This window comes from Echinops telfairi, unplaced genomic scaffold, assembly GCF_000313985.2.
Source record: "Echinops telfairi isolate 266 unplaced genomic scaffold, ASM31398v2 ScPeMD7_8;HRSCAF=38, whole genome shotgun sequence".
NCBI classification, from domain to species: Eukaryota; Metazoa; Chordata; class Mammalia; order Afrosoricida; family Tenrecidae; genus Echinops; species Echinops telfairi.
Window position 1 is genome coordinate 7,554,320 of NW_022103905.1, and position 13,169 is coordinate 7,567,488.

The 13,169-nt window shown below is 42.6% G+C and overlaps 1 pseudogene; it reads left to right on the forward strand.

The window, feature by feature from the left end:
* Window positions 1–2,064: 2,064 nt before the first annotated feature.
* Window positions 2,065–2,903, forward strand: LOC101654832 (annotated as a pseudogene).
* The last annotated feature ends 10,266 nt before the right edge of the window (window positions 2,904–13,169 follow it).

Consider the following 13,169-nt stretch of genomic DNA (forward strand, 5'->3'; position numbering starts at 1 on the left):
GGTGGGGAAAATGTGAAATAAACTCCAAAATCATGAGACCAGTCTTACTAGTCAGATACAGGCTGGTGGAACCCCAAGACTATCAGGTCTGGAACTAAAGTCAACCCGTGTTCGAACAATCAACCATTTAAGATCCAAAGGGCAGTATTTATCCAAGGGCAAAGTCCAGAGAGTTAAGGAGGAAGGGGAACAAAATAGGGAACCCAGGAAAGTAGTATAGGGGAGGGTCCATTGAGGGGGATGCAATGGATGAGTTGAAACAAAACGTGTTTGAACTGTTGAGGGTAAAACGGATGATCCACTCTGGCAACTTTCACCCAATTCACGATAAAACATAGCTGAACAACGACACAAGGTCAACTCTCTGCTCTCCTTCCCATCTCCTGTCTATGTCCTGTTTTCTCTTCTCTGTCTAGTCTTTACAGCACCTTGAGGGGTTACCTTTCCTTATCATGGGGGGTGGTTGGGTGAGTGGGGGAGGTGGGGACTCTGGGGGTGGGGCGAACAGACTTCACAGAGCAAGTTCTTTGAGTGGTTTCTCTCCCAGAAAGATTCTTAATTAAACATCACAGAATGTTACCTGTTGACAAGCAAGGAAGTAAACCACGCATGGGAAATCAGTAGAGTTCTCCTCTTCTTTTGTTTCTGCGTGTGCAAAATAACACTCCACGTGGGTAGAGTCCTCGTCCTGTCAGACTTTTAAATTTTTTCTAATCTTACTGTCTGTTTGGAGGGCTTATTTTCCTTGTGTGGTTGTAATGACACAGTACCTGTGTTTTGCCGGTTTCCACCGAACCTTTCATGGACCATGTACTCATTCACCAGGGGGCAGGCACATCCTCTAAGTTGGATGGCGCAGTGTGCTTTGAGAGGCTAGATCAAGTAATGGGGTAGCACAGAGCAGTCCATCTTAATTGTTGAAACTTTTCATGCATCGGGAGGCCGAATGAGTGGAGATTTTGAACAGGGGGAGTTCTTGGGCCTCCGCTTCCAGATGTTAAAAAACTACAACAACCCGTGGTGGTAAACTTCTCTGACTGATGAGAAAGCAAATGGCTGTATCCACCCGGCCATTTGAAAGGACTATTTCAGCTGGTTGTTGTGTTTAGTTAAAGCGATATTTCTTAAACTTGGACATGTTGGTTCATGATGTCCTTGGGCCTCCAGCCTTCTGGCACCTTAAGTAATTCAGAGGGCTAGCGAGAGTTCCCATCAGCTGGCACCCACAGTTAGCTTGTGAGAGAGCATGTAGCAAAGCCTTTGCCCTCAATCGAGGCTCATGTCCCTGCACCTCACCCTGGTGGCACAATAGTTAAGGGTCATGAGTACAGGCTCTGCTGCCAACAGAAAAGTCCACAGTTCAAACCCACTCTTCTCTCCTCGGGAGAAGAAACCTGGCGATCTGCTCCCGCACAGGCGAAACCCTCTGGGGAGTTCCACATCGTCTTCCAGAGTCTCCAGCAGGCAGACGTGACTTGACCCCATCGCCGGTGCTGGGTTTTATCTACTCAACTTCGGTCAGGAGGCGGGAGAGCTGATGACGTCCTTCTTCTTGGTTCTCTCTTGGCTCCTAGACCCCAGCTTGCTTCTGACAGCACATAATGCACGGACTTCCAGGAGTTCGACATACTGTCACCAGCCCTCTGGGCTCCTGAACTTGTGAGTTGATCGCCTACTTCGTTGGAACTCTCAGCCTGTGGGCGTAGACCTGATCCACGTCCAGCTGAGCCAGCCATAAGCCGTCATTACCTCTGCCCTGTTTTGAAATCATGAGTGGTTCGTTTTCTGTACTTCAGTGGAGAGCCTTTCACCAGGTGGGGATCAAGACGCCGATTTCTCAAAGGTCATGCTTCCAAATTCAAGTTTGGCAAGATACACCAAACATCGAGGATAAGCACGATAGCAAAATAAGGCTCAGCAATCTTTTATACAAAGATGTTCAGCGTGTGTTATTTGTAAAAACTGACCTAATCCCGAGAAGTGGAGTGATTGACTTAATGATGATACGTTCTCATGATCAAGCATTAGGCAATTATTTAGACTGATAATTATTGGTGAAACGCGATGGCGGTGGTTTTGAGGCTGAGCGTCTTCTGCGGTGCGCCGGGAGCCCGCCCGAGCTCTGTCCCACCGAGCTCCAGTGGTCAGATCTGCGCCTGCCTCAGCATTTCCCCAGGACCGCTCTACTCCGGGAGTGCAGCACATCCACCTGTCCCCATCACCACGCTGCATCTGTCCACTGGACTGGTGAGAGGGTCGTCAAGGTTTTGCTCCTGGGCCTGCTCCCAGCTGCTTATTTGAATCCCTGCTCGGCGATGGATTACTCCCTGGCAGCAGCTCTCACGCTTCACAGTCACTGGGGCATTGGACAGGTTATTACTATGTCCACGGGGATGTTTCCCAGAAAGCTGCCAAGGCAGGCCTGTTGGTACTCTCAGCCGTGACCTTCGCTGGTCTTTGTTATTTCAACTACCACGACGTCGGTATCTGCAAAGCTGTGGCCATGCTATGGAAGCTCTGACTTTTTTACTTCATACCCTGAAAATCGATTGTATACCTCTTTGCCTCTGCTCCGTTATGCCATTCGCCTGTCAATAAGGAGGAAATAACAGATATGTCCAAAGATTAAACCTGCAGAGAACCATATGACTAGGAAAAAGTGTGAGAAGAATTGTATTCACGAGGTAGACTGAGCTCCATTTTCTTGTGAGATGATAATGGAACGAGCTCCTAACTACTCCCCAAGCCCACAGTATAAAAAAAGGTATAGGAGCCCTTGACTTTGAATTAGATAGTCTCTAAGTGAGAATTCAGTTTGTTACTATCAGCACGTTATGATTAAATCTCTTCTGTTTGTTCAGGGAATGATAGAAATTGGGCAGGGCTGCTAACTCTTAAAGATTTAACAGAAAATTATGTAGTTGTAATTTTTTAATAAAAAAAGATAATTATTAAAAAGGCTTGAAGGATGAAATGAAAGGTTTATACTATTTGGCTGGGAAAGCAGAATGAACCATTGCAGACAGAGGGTCATCTCAACCACATAAAGCAGACACACGGTGGAGGGGAAAAAACCAAGGTCAAAAGGCAAAAGGCAAAATGCTCTCTCTCTCGGTATGGATGACCTTTTTCTTGTGATTTTCTGGACTTTCTAAAATTGGTATGTATTCCTCTTACCATCAGAAAAAGATAGTCTTTTTTTTTTAAACAACTTATTAAGGTTTGTTGCGTTTCACTTATTTCAACTATACAGTCCCATGATGTTTAGTGTTGTAACCACCACTGTGAATCAGTTTTAGGGCTTGCCTATCTCCCTGATAACATCCCTCATGCCCATTAACAGTGAATGCCCATTTACTTCCCCAACACCCGGCCCCACTAAAAAGACTTTCTCGCTATGCCATTTCTGGACAGTTCACATTAATATCATACAATATGTGGTTTCTGATGTCTGACTTTTGCTTAGCACGCTGGTTTTGAGATGCATCAGTGCACGATGCACTAGTTGGTTCCATTTTGAAGGCCCAGTATTCCATCGTATGAATGTTTTTGTTTAACCTGGTGGCACAGTGGTGTTGAGCTGGGCTGCTAACCACAAGGTCAGCAGTTTGAAACCACCAGCTGCTCCACAGCGGGAAGATGAGGCTTTCTATTCTGGTAAAAATTACAGATTTAGTAACTCACGGGGGCAGTTCTACCTTGTCTTCTAGGGTTTAGCTATGAGTTGGCACCAATCTGATGGCAGTGAGGTGTTTTTTGTTTTTAATTTATCAATTGGATTTTTAAGTTAGTTCCCGTGTGGGGCTCTTCTGAATGCTGCCGTGAAACATTTGTATGCACAACTTTATGGAGAGCACCTTTCCTCTTTGGAACATGTTTTCATTCTGTAACGCTAGGAGCTGGGTCATCTGGTAGCCTTCTGGAGAACTTTTCCAGAAACTGCCAAACTGTCTCTGAAATATGGCTAAAATAACTTTTGTAAACACAGCTCCACGACTGGAAGTCTACCTGTCAGCATTTAGCTACGCCACTGAACTGGCTCTTCCATTTTATTCTTGGCAGAACTAGCTGGGAACCTGGGGGCCAGGCTTTGACACACGTTAGAACCATTCTTGCGTCCTCCCCTCCTCCCAAGATAACATCTTAGAAATTATGGAAGCGTTCTTGGTTGCTGCATAAGGAATCTTATTTCCTTTAGCCCCAATGAACAATGGACTCTACCCAGGCCTTCTGAGCTGTGGAAATATCTATCACAAAAGCATTTGAGTACTGTGTTCAGAAAGGAAGTTGCCTGACCCCTTTGGAATTAAAAATTCCCTTTGGAATCAACAGAAAGACAGACAAGACAGAAAGAAAAAAGATCCAGTAGACAGCCTTACCTTGATATGACTGTAATCATCAAGAATTGAATGATTATCCACTACACTGTCCAGCACTTTTCTAGGTACTGTGGATCATAGAAAAGGAATCCTAGGTGGCCTTTGCCCTCACGAACAGTAAAGCTTAGTTGATAAGATGAAGCTAAACAAACATGACACAGAGAACAATTAAGTGTGGGGTGGTGACCATTCAATGAACTAAAACAAATTAGACAGAAAAAACAGAGTCCCTGGGATTCATTTCTCACTCACTTCTTCCTTCCGCATTTACTGTCGGAGTCACTGAAGATAAAGCAATGAGCCGAGTAGCCAAAATCATTACCCACACAGAGGGCTTCCATTCTGGAAGACAGCAACACACAGAAATACATTTTAATCCTGTAGGGTTGATCCACTTGACAGCATTGGATTTTTGTTTGTTTGTGTAATATATTACCTGTTTTATCTATTAACAGACTCTGACACGTTAGAACCATTCTTGGCTATATAAACATTTTATTAGCTGTTAATATATATAAACAAATATTATATTGTTTCTTAAAAACAGCAACAGCAAATCCACTGCTGTCATGTGGATTCCAACTCATCCCGACTCTAAAGAACTGGAACTCCGTTACATAGAGTTTTCCAGGCTGCCATCCTTACAGGAAGGAACCTTGGTAGTGCTGTTGGGTGAGTGCTGGACTGCTAACCACAATGTCAGCAGTTCAAAACCACTAGTGGCTCTGTGAGAGAAAGATGAGGATGTCTACTCCCATCAAGATTTAGTCTTGGAGGCCCTATACGGGGTCACCAGGAATTGGAATTAATTCGATGGTGGTGGGTTTGGTTTGCGTTTGGGAGGTGAAGTGGTTATGCATGTGGCTTGGGCCCAGATGGTCAGCAGTTCAAAACCACCATCAGCAACAAGGGAGAAGGACTGGGCTTTCTACTCCCATACAATTAGTCTCAGGGTCACGATGAGTCAGCATCGACTCTCGATGGCAGTGAGTTAGGGAAGCACACAGGTGGTGGGTCTGAAGCACTGTCGTTGAACCTTGAACGCTGTGCTACCAGGACTCCTCCAGGCTGTTACTGTAGAACAGCTGAGTGGGGTGCAACAAGGGTACACGGGACAGATAGTAGATGGGAAGGCAAGGGGTGAGGTCTTCCACAGCAGGTAGAAGTTAGGTAGCACAGAGGTTAGCACATGGCCTCGAGTCAGAATGGCCTGAGCTCAAACTTTAGCCTCCTTCTCCTGGATCTTGGACAAGTGATTTAGCTTTTGTGTGCCTCTGCTTCTGGAACTGAAAGTTAACAGGAAAAGAACAGTGCTTAGCTCCAGGTTGCATTGATGAGTACAATTAGATAATGTACATCAGGCACTCTACATAGCTGAGCACGCGCAGTAGGCGTTTAAATAACTAAATGGCATGTTTGTTTGAAGTGAATAGAGAAAACGTTTGCAATGCTAAAAATAATGGAGTTGTGTTTTTCGCTTATAGGACTTGAGAATGGTGGGAGTATCTTGGTCAAAAACTCTTAGTGAAACGTCCCACTGCTCAAATGGGTTTTCTCACAATCTCCTTCTTTGTGAGGCTGCCTCGGGAATGCGGTCGAACTAGTCAGGAATCCCACTCCCCAGCGTGCTGACCACCAGAGGCATTATGACATTTCCCCAAAATATTTGCTGGAATTTTCCCCCCTCTCCAAATAAATGAGTCATTATTATGAGATACTGTTTATTGTAAAACTCTTGTGTTCTTGCCATACATATCAAACAGAAGGTCACTTTCAAGGCATTTTATGTTACAGTCGATGACAAAAGGACATAACACTATAAAATGTCATGCTTCGTGGTGAGCACTGGATTGCTGTGCTGTTTAATATAGGCTTCAGATCAATAATCAGGGGCAAAGCATGTGGCAGAACACTTAGTTAGACCTCACTGATATGAAAATTCTATGCCTTGCTATGGCGTTTCTGGAAGGACACATGAATGGTTAATAGTGATTTTATCTAAGGTCAAGTTGTTTGTTTTTTACATTTCACTATATACCTTTATCTGCTCTTGGATTTAAGAACATTCGTTTCAAGAACGAACAGATAGGATCTGCACAATATATTTCTAAGCTATAGGAAAATTCACACAAGAAAAAAACGAAATCAACTTTATATCCCCAGACTAGGTCTCACAGCACTAGATATAATTTAGGGACAAGGGATAAAAAAATTGCCATGTGAAATTGTCTTTCAAAGCAAAAGACAAGCGTAAATGAAACTGTGTAAAAAAAGCATATGTAAATGTATGTGCACACCTACTATAATATTCTGGAAGTTACTTCTAGCCTAATGCATGTTGAGAGTAAGCAAGTTTACGGCAAGAATTACCACGAAGGACTCAGGAGTACGCCGTGAACACTGGAGCCTGCGTGATTACAATGAGGGCAAAAAGAGGCAACACACCAGCGTTCAAGTGAGAAGGAACTTCGAGGCCTTATCATGGTGGCGGGCTGGATGCTTGCTGATGACACGGGGATCACTTAGGTTCCCACCTGGGTACGGGCATAGCGTGCTGCCTCCTCCAATTCTGCTCCGCTCTCCTGCGTTCAGTCAGAATCATGACTGCACAGGGCTGACAACGGATCTGCCACGAAGGTAGTGGACTTCCTGTCACTTTATTGGTGGGAAGCACATTCCTCAGTGCTTTATTTTTCTTCTTCACTCTAGCTCCTGGGCCTATAGAGCCCAACAACATGCTTATAACACAATCTTCTCCCATTCCTTAACTGAACATTTTCGGTTCTGGTAAGAAGCCTTTTGTTGTTAGGGTGTGCTGAGGGCATTAGATGCCATGCATGACAGAACAAAGCACTGCGTGGTCCTGCACCCCCGACAATTGTTCCTGTTTGAGCAGATGGTTGCAGCCACTGTGTCCATCCATGTCGTGGGGGTCTTCCTCCTTTTCGCTGGCCCTCCACTTTACCAAACAGGATGTCCTTCGCCAGGACTGGTCTCTCCTGACAACATGTCCAAAGAGTGTCAGACGAAGTCTCACCATCTTTGCTTCTAAGGAGCACTCTGGCCTTACTTTTTTCTGGACAGATCCGTAACCTGGAGAATGAATTATGAACCCTCCCAAAAGCTCCAAGGTGTACAGCAAAGTCCATAGCAAAGGCTGACTAAACATTTTTAAATTTGAGGAACGACCATCAAGAATAGCTGGATATTCTGGGTGAAGGCCGGAGGAAAATGCCCCGACACGAAAGGCTCCTTCTAAGGTGGCCAAGTGGATACAACACTTCTTAGAAGTGTCTTCGGCGACCATTTTGCCTTACATGACGGAAGGGATCTGAAACCTGCAGCTCCTCTACTCTTGATTCTTCTCCTCCACTGCTGAGTGCTGTGGCAAAAGGTTATCGAAAAAACGGGTTTTATTGGTAGTGTAAAGGGAGTTTATGGGGCAAGAAGCTTCACTGTGGTTAAATGCTAATTAAGAGGCCACCTGTCCCCACTATCATGACTCCAATTCTACCTTACAAATCTGGCTGGACCAAAGCATGTACATGGGTACAGATGGGAGCTGGAAACATCGGGAATCCAGGACCGATAAACCCCTCAGGACCACTATTGAGAGTAGCCATACCAGAAGTGTAAGGGGAAGGTGGGCGGGGATAGGGGGAACCGATCATAATGATCTACCTAAAACCCCCTCCCAGGGGGATGGACAACAGAAAAGTGGGTGAAGGAAGACATCGGTTAGGTATAGACATGACAAAATAATATTTAAAAATTATCAAGGGCTCATAATGGAGGGAGGAGAGGGGAGGGGGAAAAATGAGAAGCTGATACCAAGGGCTCAAGTAGAAAGAAAATGTTATGAAAATGAAGACAAAAAATGTACAAATGTGCTTGACACCATGGATGTATGTATGGATTGTGATGAGTTGTATAAGCCCCCAATAAAATGATTAGAAAAAAAAAGAGGTCACCTGTACATCGATTTTTTTTTTTTCAGAGCAAAATCTGCTGGCCTCTCTCTTAGTCGTGTGGTCCAGGCTAAACGGGAACAGGACTATCTGCAAAGGAGCTTTGAAAGAAAACACTGAAGATCTTATCTTCTATCATCATGAACCTTTGGTCTCGTGCATGGCTCTGAGTTGTCTAAAAACGTCCTACAATATCCTCCTCGATGCCTGATGTGACCACACTACTATAAAAACCAAACAAAACTTACAGAATATTGGTTCCAAGCCAAAGGAAAGTGTAAGTTAGTGGGGTTCTAACCCTGGCACCAGTACCAAATACACTCTCTCCCCCACATCTGGAGAAAAACTCATGAAGCTGACTAACTTGTTTGGCCCAGTTTCAGGCTTTGATCCTCCTGATGCGTGGTGGCCCAGGTGGATTCCAAGCAGGTATCTGCTTGGCTTGTGTTCTTGCCACTTTATAAGCAGACCAGCTCTAACAGTGGTGGGGAGGGCAGACCCCTATGCCTGTGCCTTTGGAGAGTCAGGACACAAGGAGAGGAGCTGGAGAGCCTGTAAAAGAGGGCGAACAGCAGAGTGATCTACCAGGGAAAGGAATGGAGATGTTCTGTCATTTGGGTCTGCACAGCACACTGAGCGGATGCATCCGGTGAGGGGTTTGGCAGCTGGGGCTAGCTAGCTTTCTGTTGCTCACCCAGAAAAGTCCATTTGTTGACTCTGTTAGATCATGATCTGCCATGAATACAGTATTCTGGGGCTTCATATTTAAAATGATATAATCTCTTTGCCCTTTTGAGTTCTCTAATGGAAGGTTATTGCGTACCTGGATTTAGCATTATCTTTCTTCAGTAGTAAAAATTATGGTCACTCCCATTAAGGATAATTAAACAAAGAAATCTACAAAATAGACAGGCAGAAGAGGAAAAAAGAGATAAGAAATTAGACAATAACAAAACACCTCTCACCTAGAAATGTTAAAGTTAGCTAAAAGCATTTAACACAAAGACAAGCTGCAGAAAGGTATAAAAGAAGATAATTTCCAAAGAGTTAGATCAACTCAAACTGTTCTACAGTAATGCTAAGTACAGTACAGTTTCCAAAGTTCTGTTGGGGGGGGAGGGGATGAACTTAAGGTTTTTGTTTTTAGCTAAATTATCATTTATATATAAAAAATCAAGCTATTGACAGGCATATTAGACACTCAGAAAATGTACTACACAAAGACATTTTGAATGCACTCCGAAGAAACGAATCTGGATTCAAGAATAAATGGAAAAATCACAACACTATCAGCTACAAAAGAAATCTTAGTGCATTTCAAAGACTCAGTCCTCCAGATTGTACTTTTCAAATAGTCCCATTGAAATAAGACTTTGTGATAAAAGGGTATTGTGTATACGCGAGTATAAGCCGACCCGCCGTCCGCCGAGGCACCTAATTTCCCCACAAAAACTGCATTAAAAATGTGCTAAAGAAAAGCTCAGCTTATACACGAGTATATACAGTAATTGCAAATAGATTTTTAATGGAAATTAGGGTAAACAAAGCAATGAACACTGCTGAATGATTGATGGATTGAAGAAAATGAATGCCAACGAAAAGCCTGCAAGTGAAATTGTGACGGGTACACCAGAGCTCCCAGTTTTGAATAAATTAATTAGAAAACAGTCATTTGAAAATGGGACTATGACAATATTAGGTACAGCTAGTCATTTCAAACAACTTTATGGTACTGGAGAGTTAATTTAAAAAAATTACATCTTGATAGTGCTGGAAAAGTAAAGTGGGTTTGAAACATTTTGTGGGCACATTTCATTAAAAGGCTGTTATTTATGTCAGAGTTAATGGTCTGCTGTATTTAAAAATTTCCTATTTTTCTTGAAAATTCAAGTGGTAAAAGGGGAGACTGAAATCTGTACTGCCAGAGTGTGACTATCCCTTTCCTGACCGAAGAGACTTTGGTTCAATTATCCCTGCTCCTGTGTCAATCCCCCACCAAGACACTTGAATCATTCTGACCAATATGCAAACATGCTCTATTATTATTACCCACATATCATCTTTTGACCCTGACCTTCTGCAGACACTGTTCTTACTTCCTATTCTTTACTCAGGAACGTGAACCTAACTTCCTGTATGACTTCCTTTATGGGAAATCCAGGATACGTAAGCCAGAGACAGTAACTAGGTTAATAATTCCCTAGGGATATGGGGCTAATAGGGACCTCATAGTTAATGGGTACAAAAACTGGGAGAGAAATGTTCTAAAATTGATTGCAGTGATGACTGTACACCTCTTAAGATATTTAAACCACTGAATTGTATGGCATGTGAATTACATGTCACTAAAACTGTTAATATAAAGTTCTTCCAACAGGGAAAAAAAACCTAACCCAACAGTGTACCTCAGCGGTCTCTGTGGCCCATCTCCACTTTCTTCAAGGGAACAGATATTCCACCCCCAGGGCTCCGCTCAAAATGCTAATTAACATCAGCAAACACTTCTAGCTTACTAAATCCAAGGGCCAGTCTTTGTTCTCATTTTATTTAACTTCTCAGGATTGTGAATCGCTCCTTTTGAAATGCCTAGCTCCTGTGATACCACTCTATTCACAAACTCCTGGGGGAGTTTCTTTTTCTGACTCTGCCTCTTCTGGTAAGCAGAGGCCCAAACAATTGTTCAGTAAGCACAGGCCCCATCCTATGTATCTTTCCCTCCCAAACCCCATTCGAATTCGTGGGCAAACTTTTTGGCTATGTAGATTCTGAGCACTTCTCACAATCCTAGTTCACTTCACTCACAAATGTGCAATAGATTTGGCTCTTGCAACACACTCACACAATAGCCAGTGGCCTTTGAATAAGTGATCAGAATGTAAATTCCCTGGGGGTGCTCCCACAATTGCTCCAAAACTATACAACTCCACACAATCTAGTTCCTGGCTTCTACTTCATGACTTCGCTCAAATTTGATACACCCGATCCAGCTCCCTTTGCCTGCAAAGGATTTTCTTCTTGTAGATTTTCTACAAGGCCCACCCCTCCTCATTCACAGGTGAAATCAGCGTTCACATTCTGAACATTATTTTGGGGTATATAATGAAGTCCTCTAAATTGTATCTTGATGTTGCAACCCGAAGTGGCTAATTTTGAAACCCCTTAACAAGGATTTGAGAAAATCCATTTCTTCTCTCACTTCTCTCCTTGGCTTAATGTCGTAAATGGAAATGTTGCATTTTATAAGGGAGGAAAGCCCTAGGAGACATCTGCTCACGCTGCTCCAGGGCAGATCACTAATGATTCAGGAGAGACCAACAGCAGAACCCGGTTTCCAGTAGTTTCCTTCCAGTAGTTTCCTTAAGTACATTTAAAGTACTCAAAATCTTCAAGGCATACCTTTCTGAATTACTGACGCATAGGTTATACTGTTAGATCCACTGTGTACAATGCAACTGTTATTTACACAGTGGTTAGTTCTTAAGAGGTAAAATGTAACTCAAATATTATGGCTAAAAAAGGCACACTTCCAGATGAATAACAAGATCCTTGAGTACATAGGTTTTATATAATCTGTAACCCATTCTATACATGATTAACCAATTTCAATGAATAACGTGTGGGAGTTCAGATTCCAGACGGCCTCTGCTACATTCCCACTTATTTCTTATCTAGTTAGCACAAGCTCCAGGACCTTGTCAATGACATTAGCATACAGACAAAATTAAGAAAACTCAAAATGCAACCAATTATAAAACTTTGCAGTATCAGTTTTACTTTATCCTTATCAATGTCCTATCTCTTGTTAAGTACAACTGAATAGCTTAATTTTGATGATCCCCAAAGTGTTACTCAAAATAGATAAACATGTAGCATTGTATTACTAAAGTAGAAGGGGCCAGGCAGACATTTTAATTAAAATTAGATGTTTAACATTCATCATTACTATGCTAATAACAAAGTAGCAAGATTTTTTGACTTCATGGAATAATTAAAACTACTAGAGGTTAGATCTAACCAGTTAAATTTCATAGTTAATGTCCAACAAAACCATCTTTAGCAATTGATTTTAAAAGGACCTAATTTCAGCATTTAAGAAACTGTCGATTCCCTACGTTTTTATTCCTGTAAAATTCCCAAAATTGTACCCTTTCAAATCTCACGTAGTGATTCAGATGGAAGTAAATGAAATCCGATTGTCTGGTGAGCCTGTCGGTAAAGGTTCCATCCACCTCGGGGGAGAGACTCAAAGGTCATACTTGAGTTAAACAGAACCCGATAGGTAGGCTTTCATCGTGGGCGGCGTCAAGTTGATTCCGACTACACTGCACGGCTTTCCGAGGCTGGACTCTTTACGGGAACACTTTGCCAGGTCTTTTCTGTGAAGCAGCTGGTGAGTTCTGCCAATCTTTCAGTTAGCAGTTAACCATTGTGCTACCTTAGCTTACATTAAGGGGGTTCAAATTTCTAATTAAAATTGTACCCAAAATAAACATAAGATTCTAACAGAAAACAAAACAGTAAAGCAGAGACATTCAACAAAAACAAATACAACTGTCACACACAAAAAAATGAGGAGAAAACTATTTTGGTCACACAAATGAAGAGCCAAGGCCTCTTGAACCTCAAGATCTGACACCCATTCTCTTATTCTGAGTACCTGGAAATGTATTAACACTTTGAAATACATTTAAAGGTCAATTCCTTCATTATTTTCTATCAATTATCTATTCAACGTGGCATATATCTTTTAAAATACTAGATATATTTTTCTAGTCATATACCTCTACAAAGAAATGACACTGCGTTAGTAGAGTTACATACG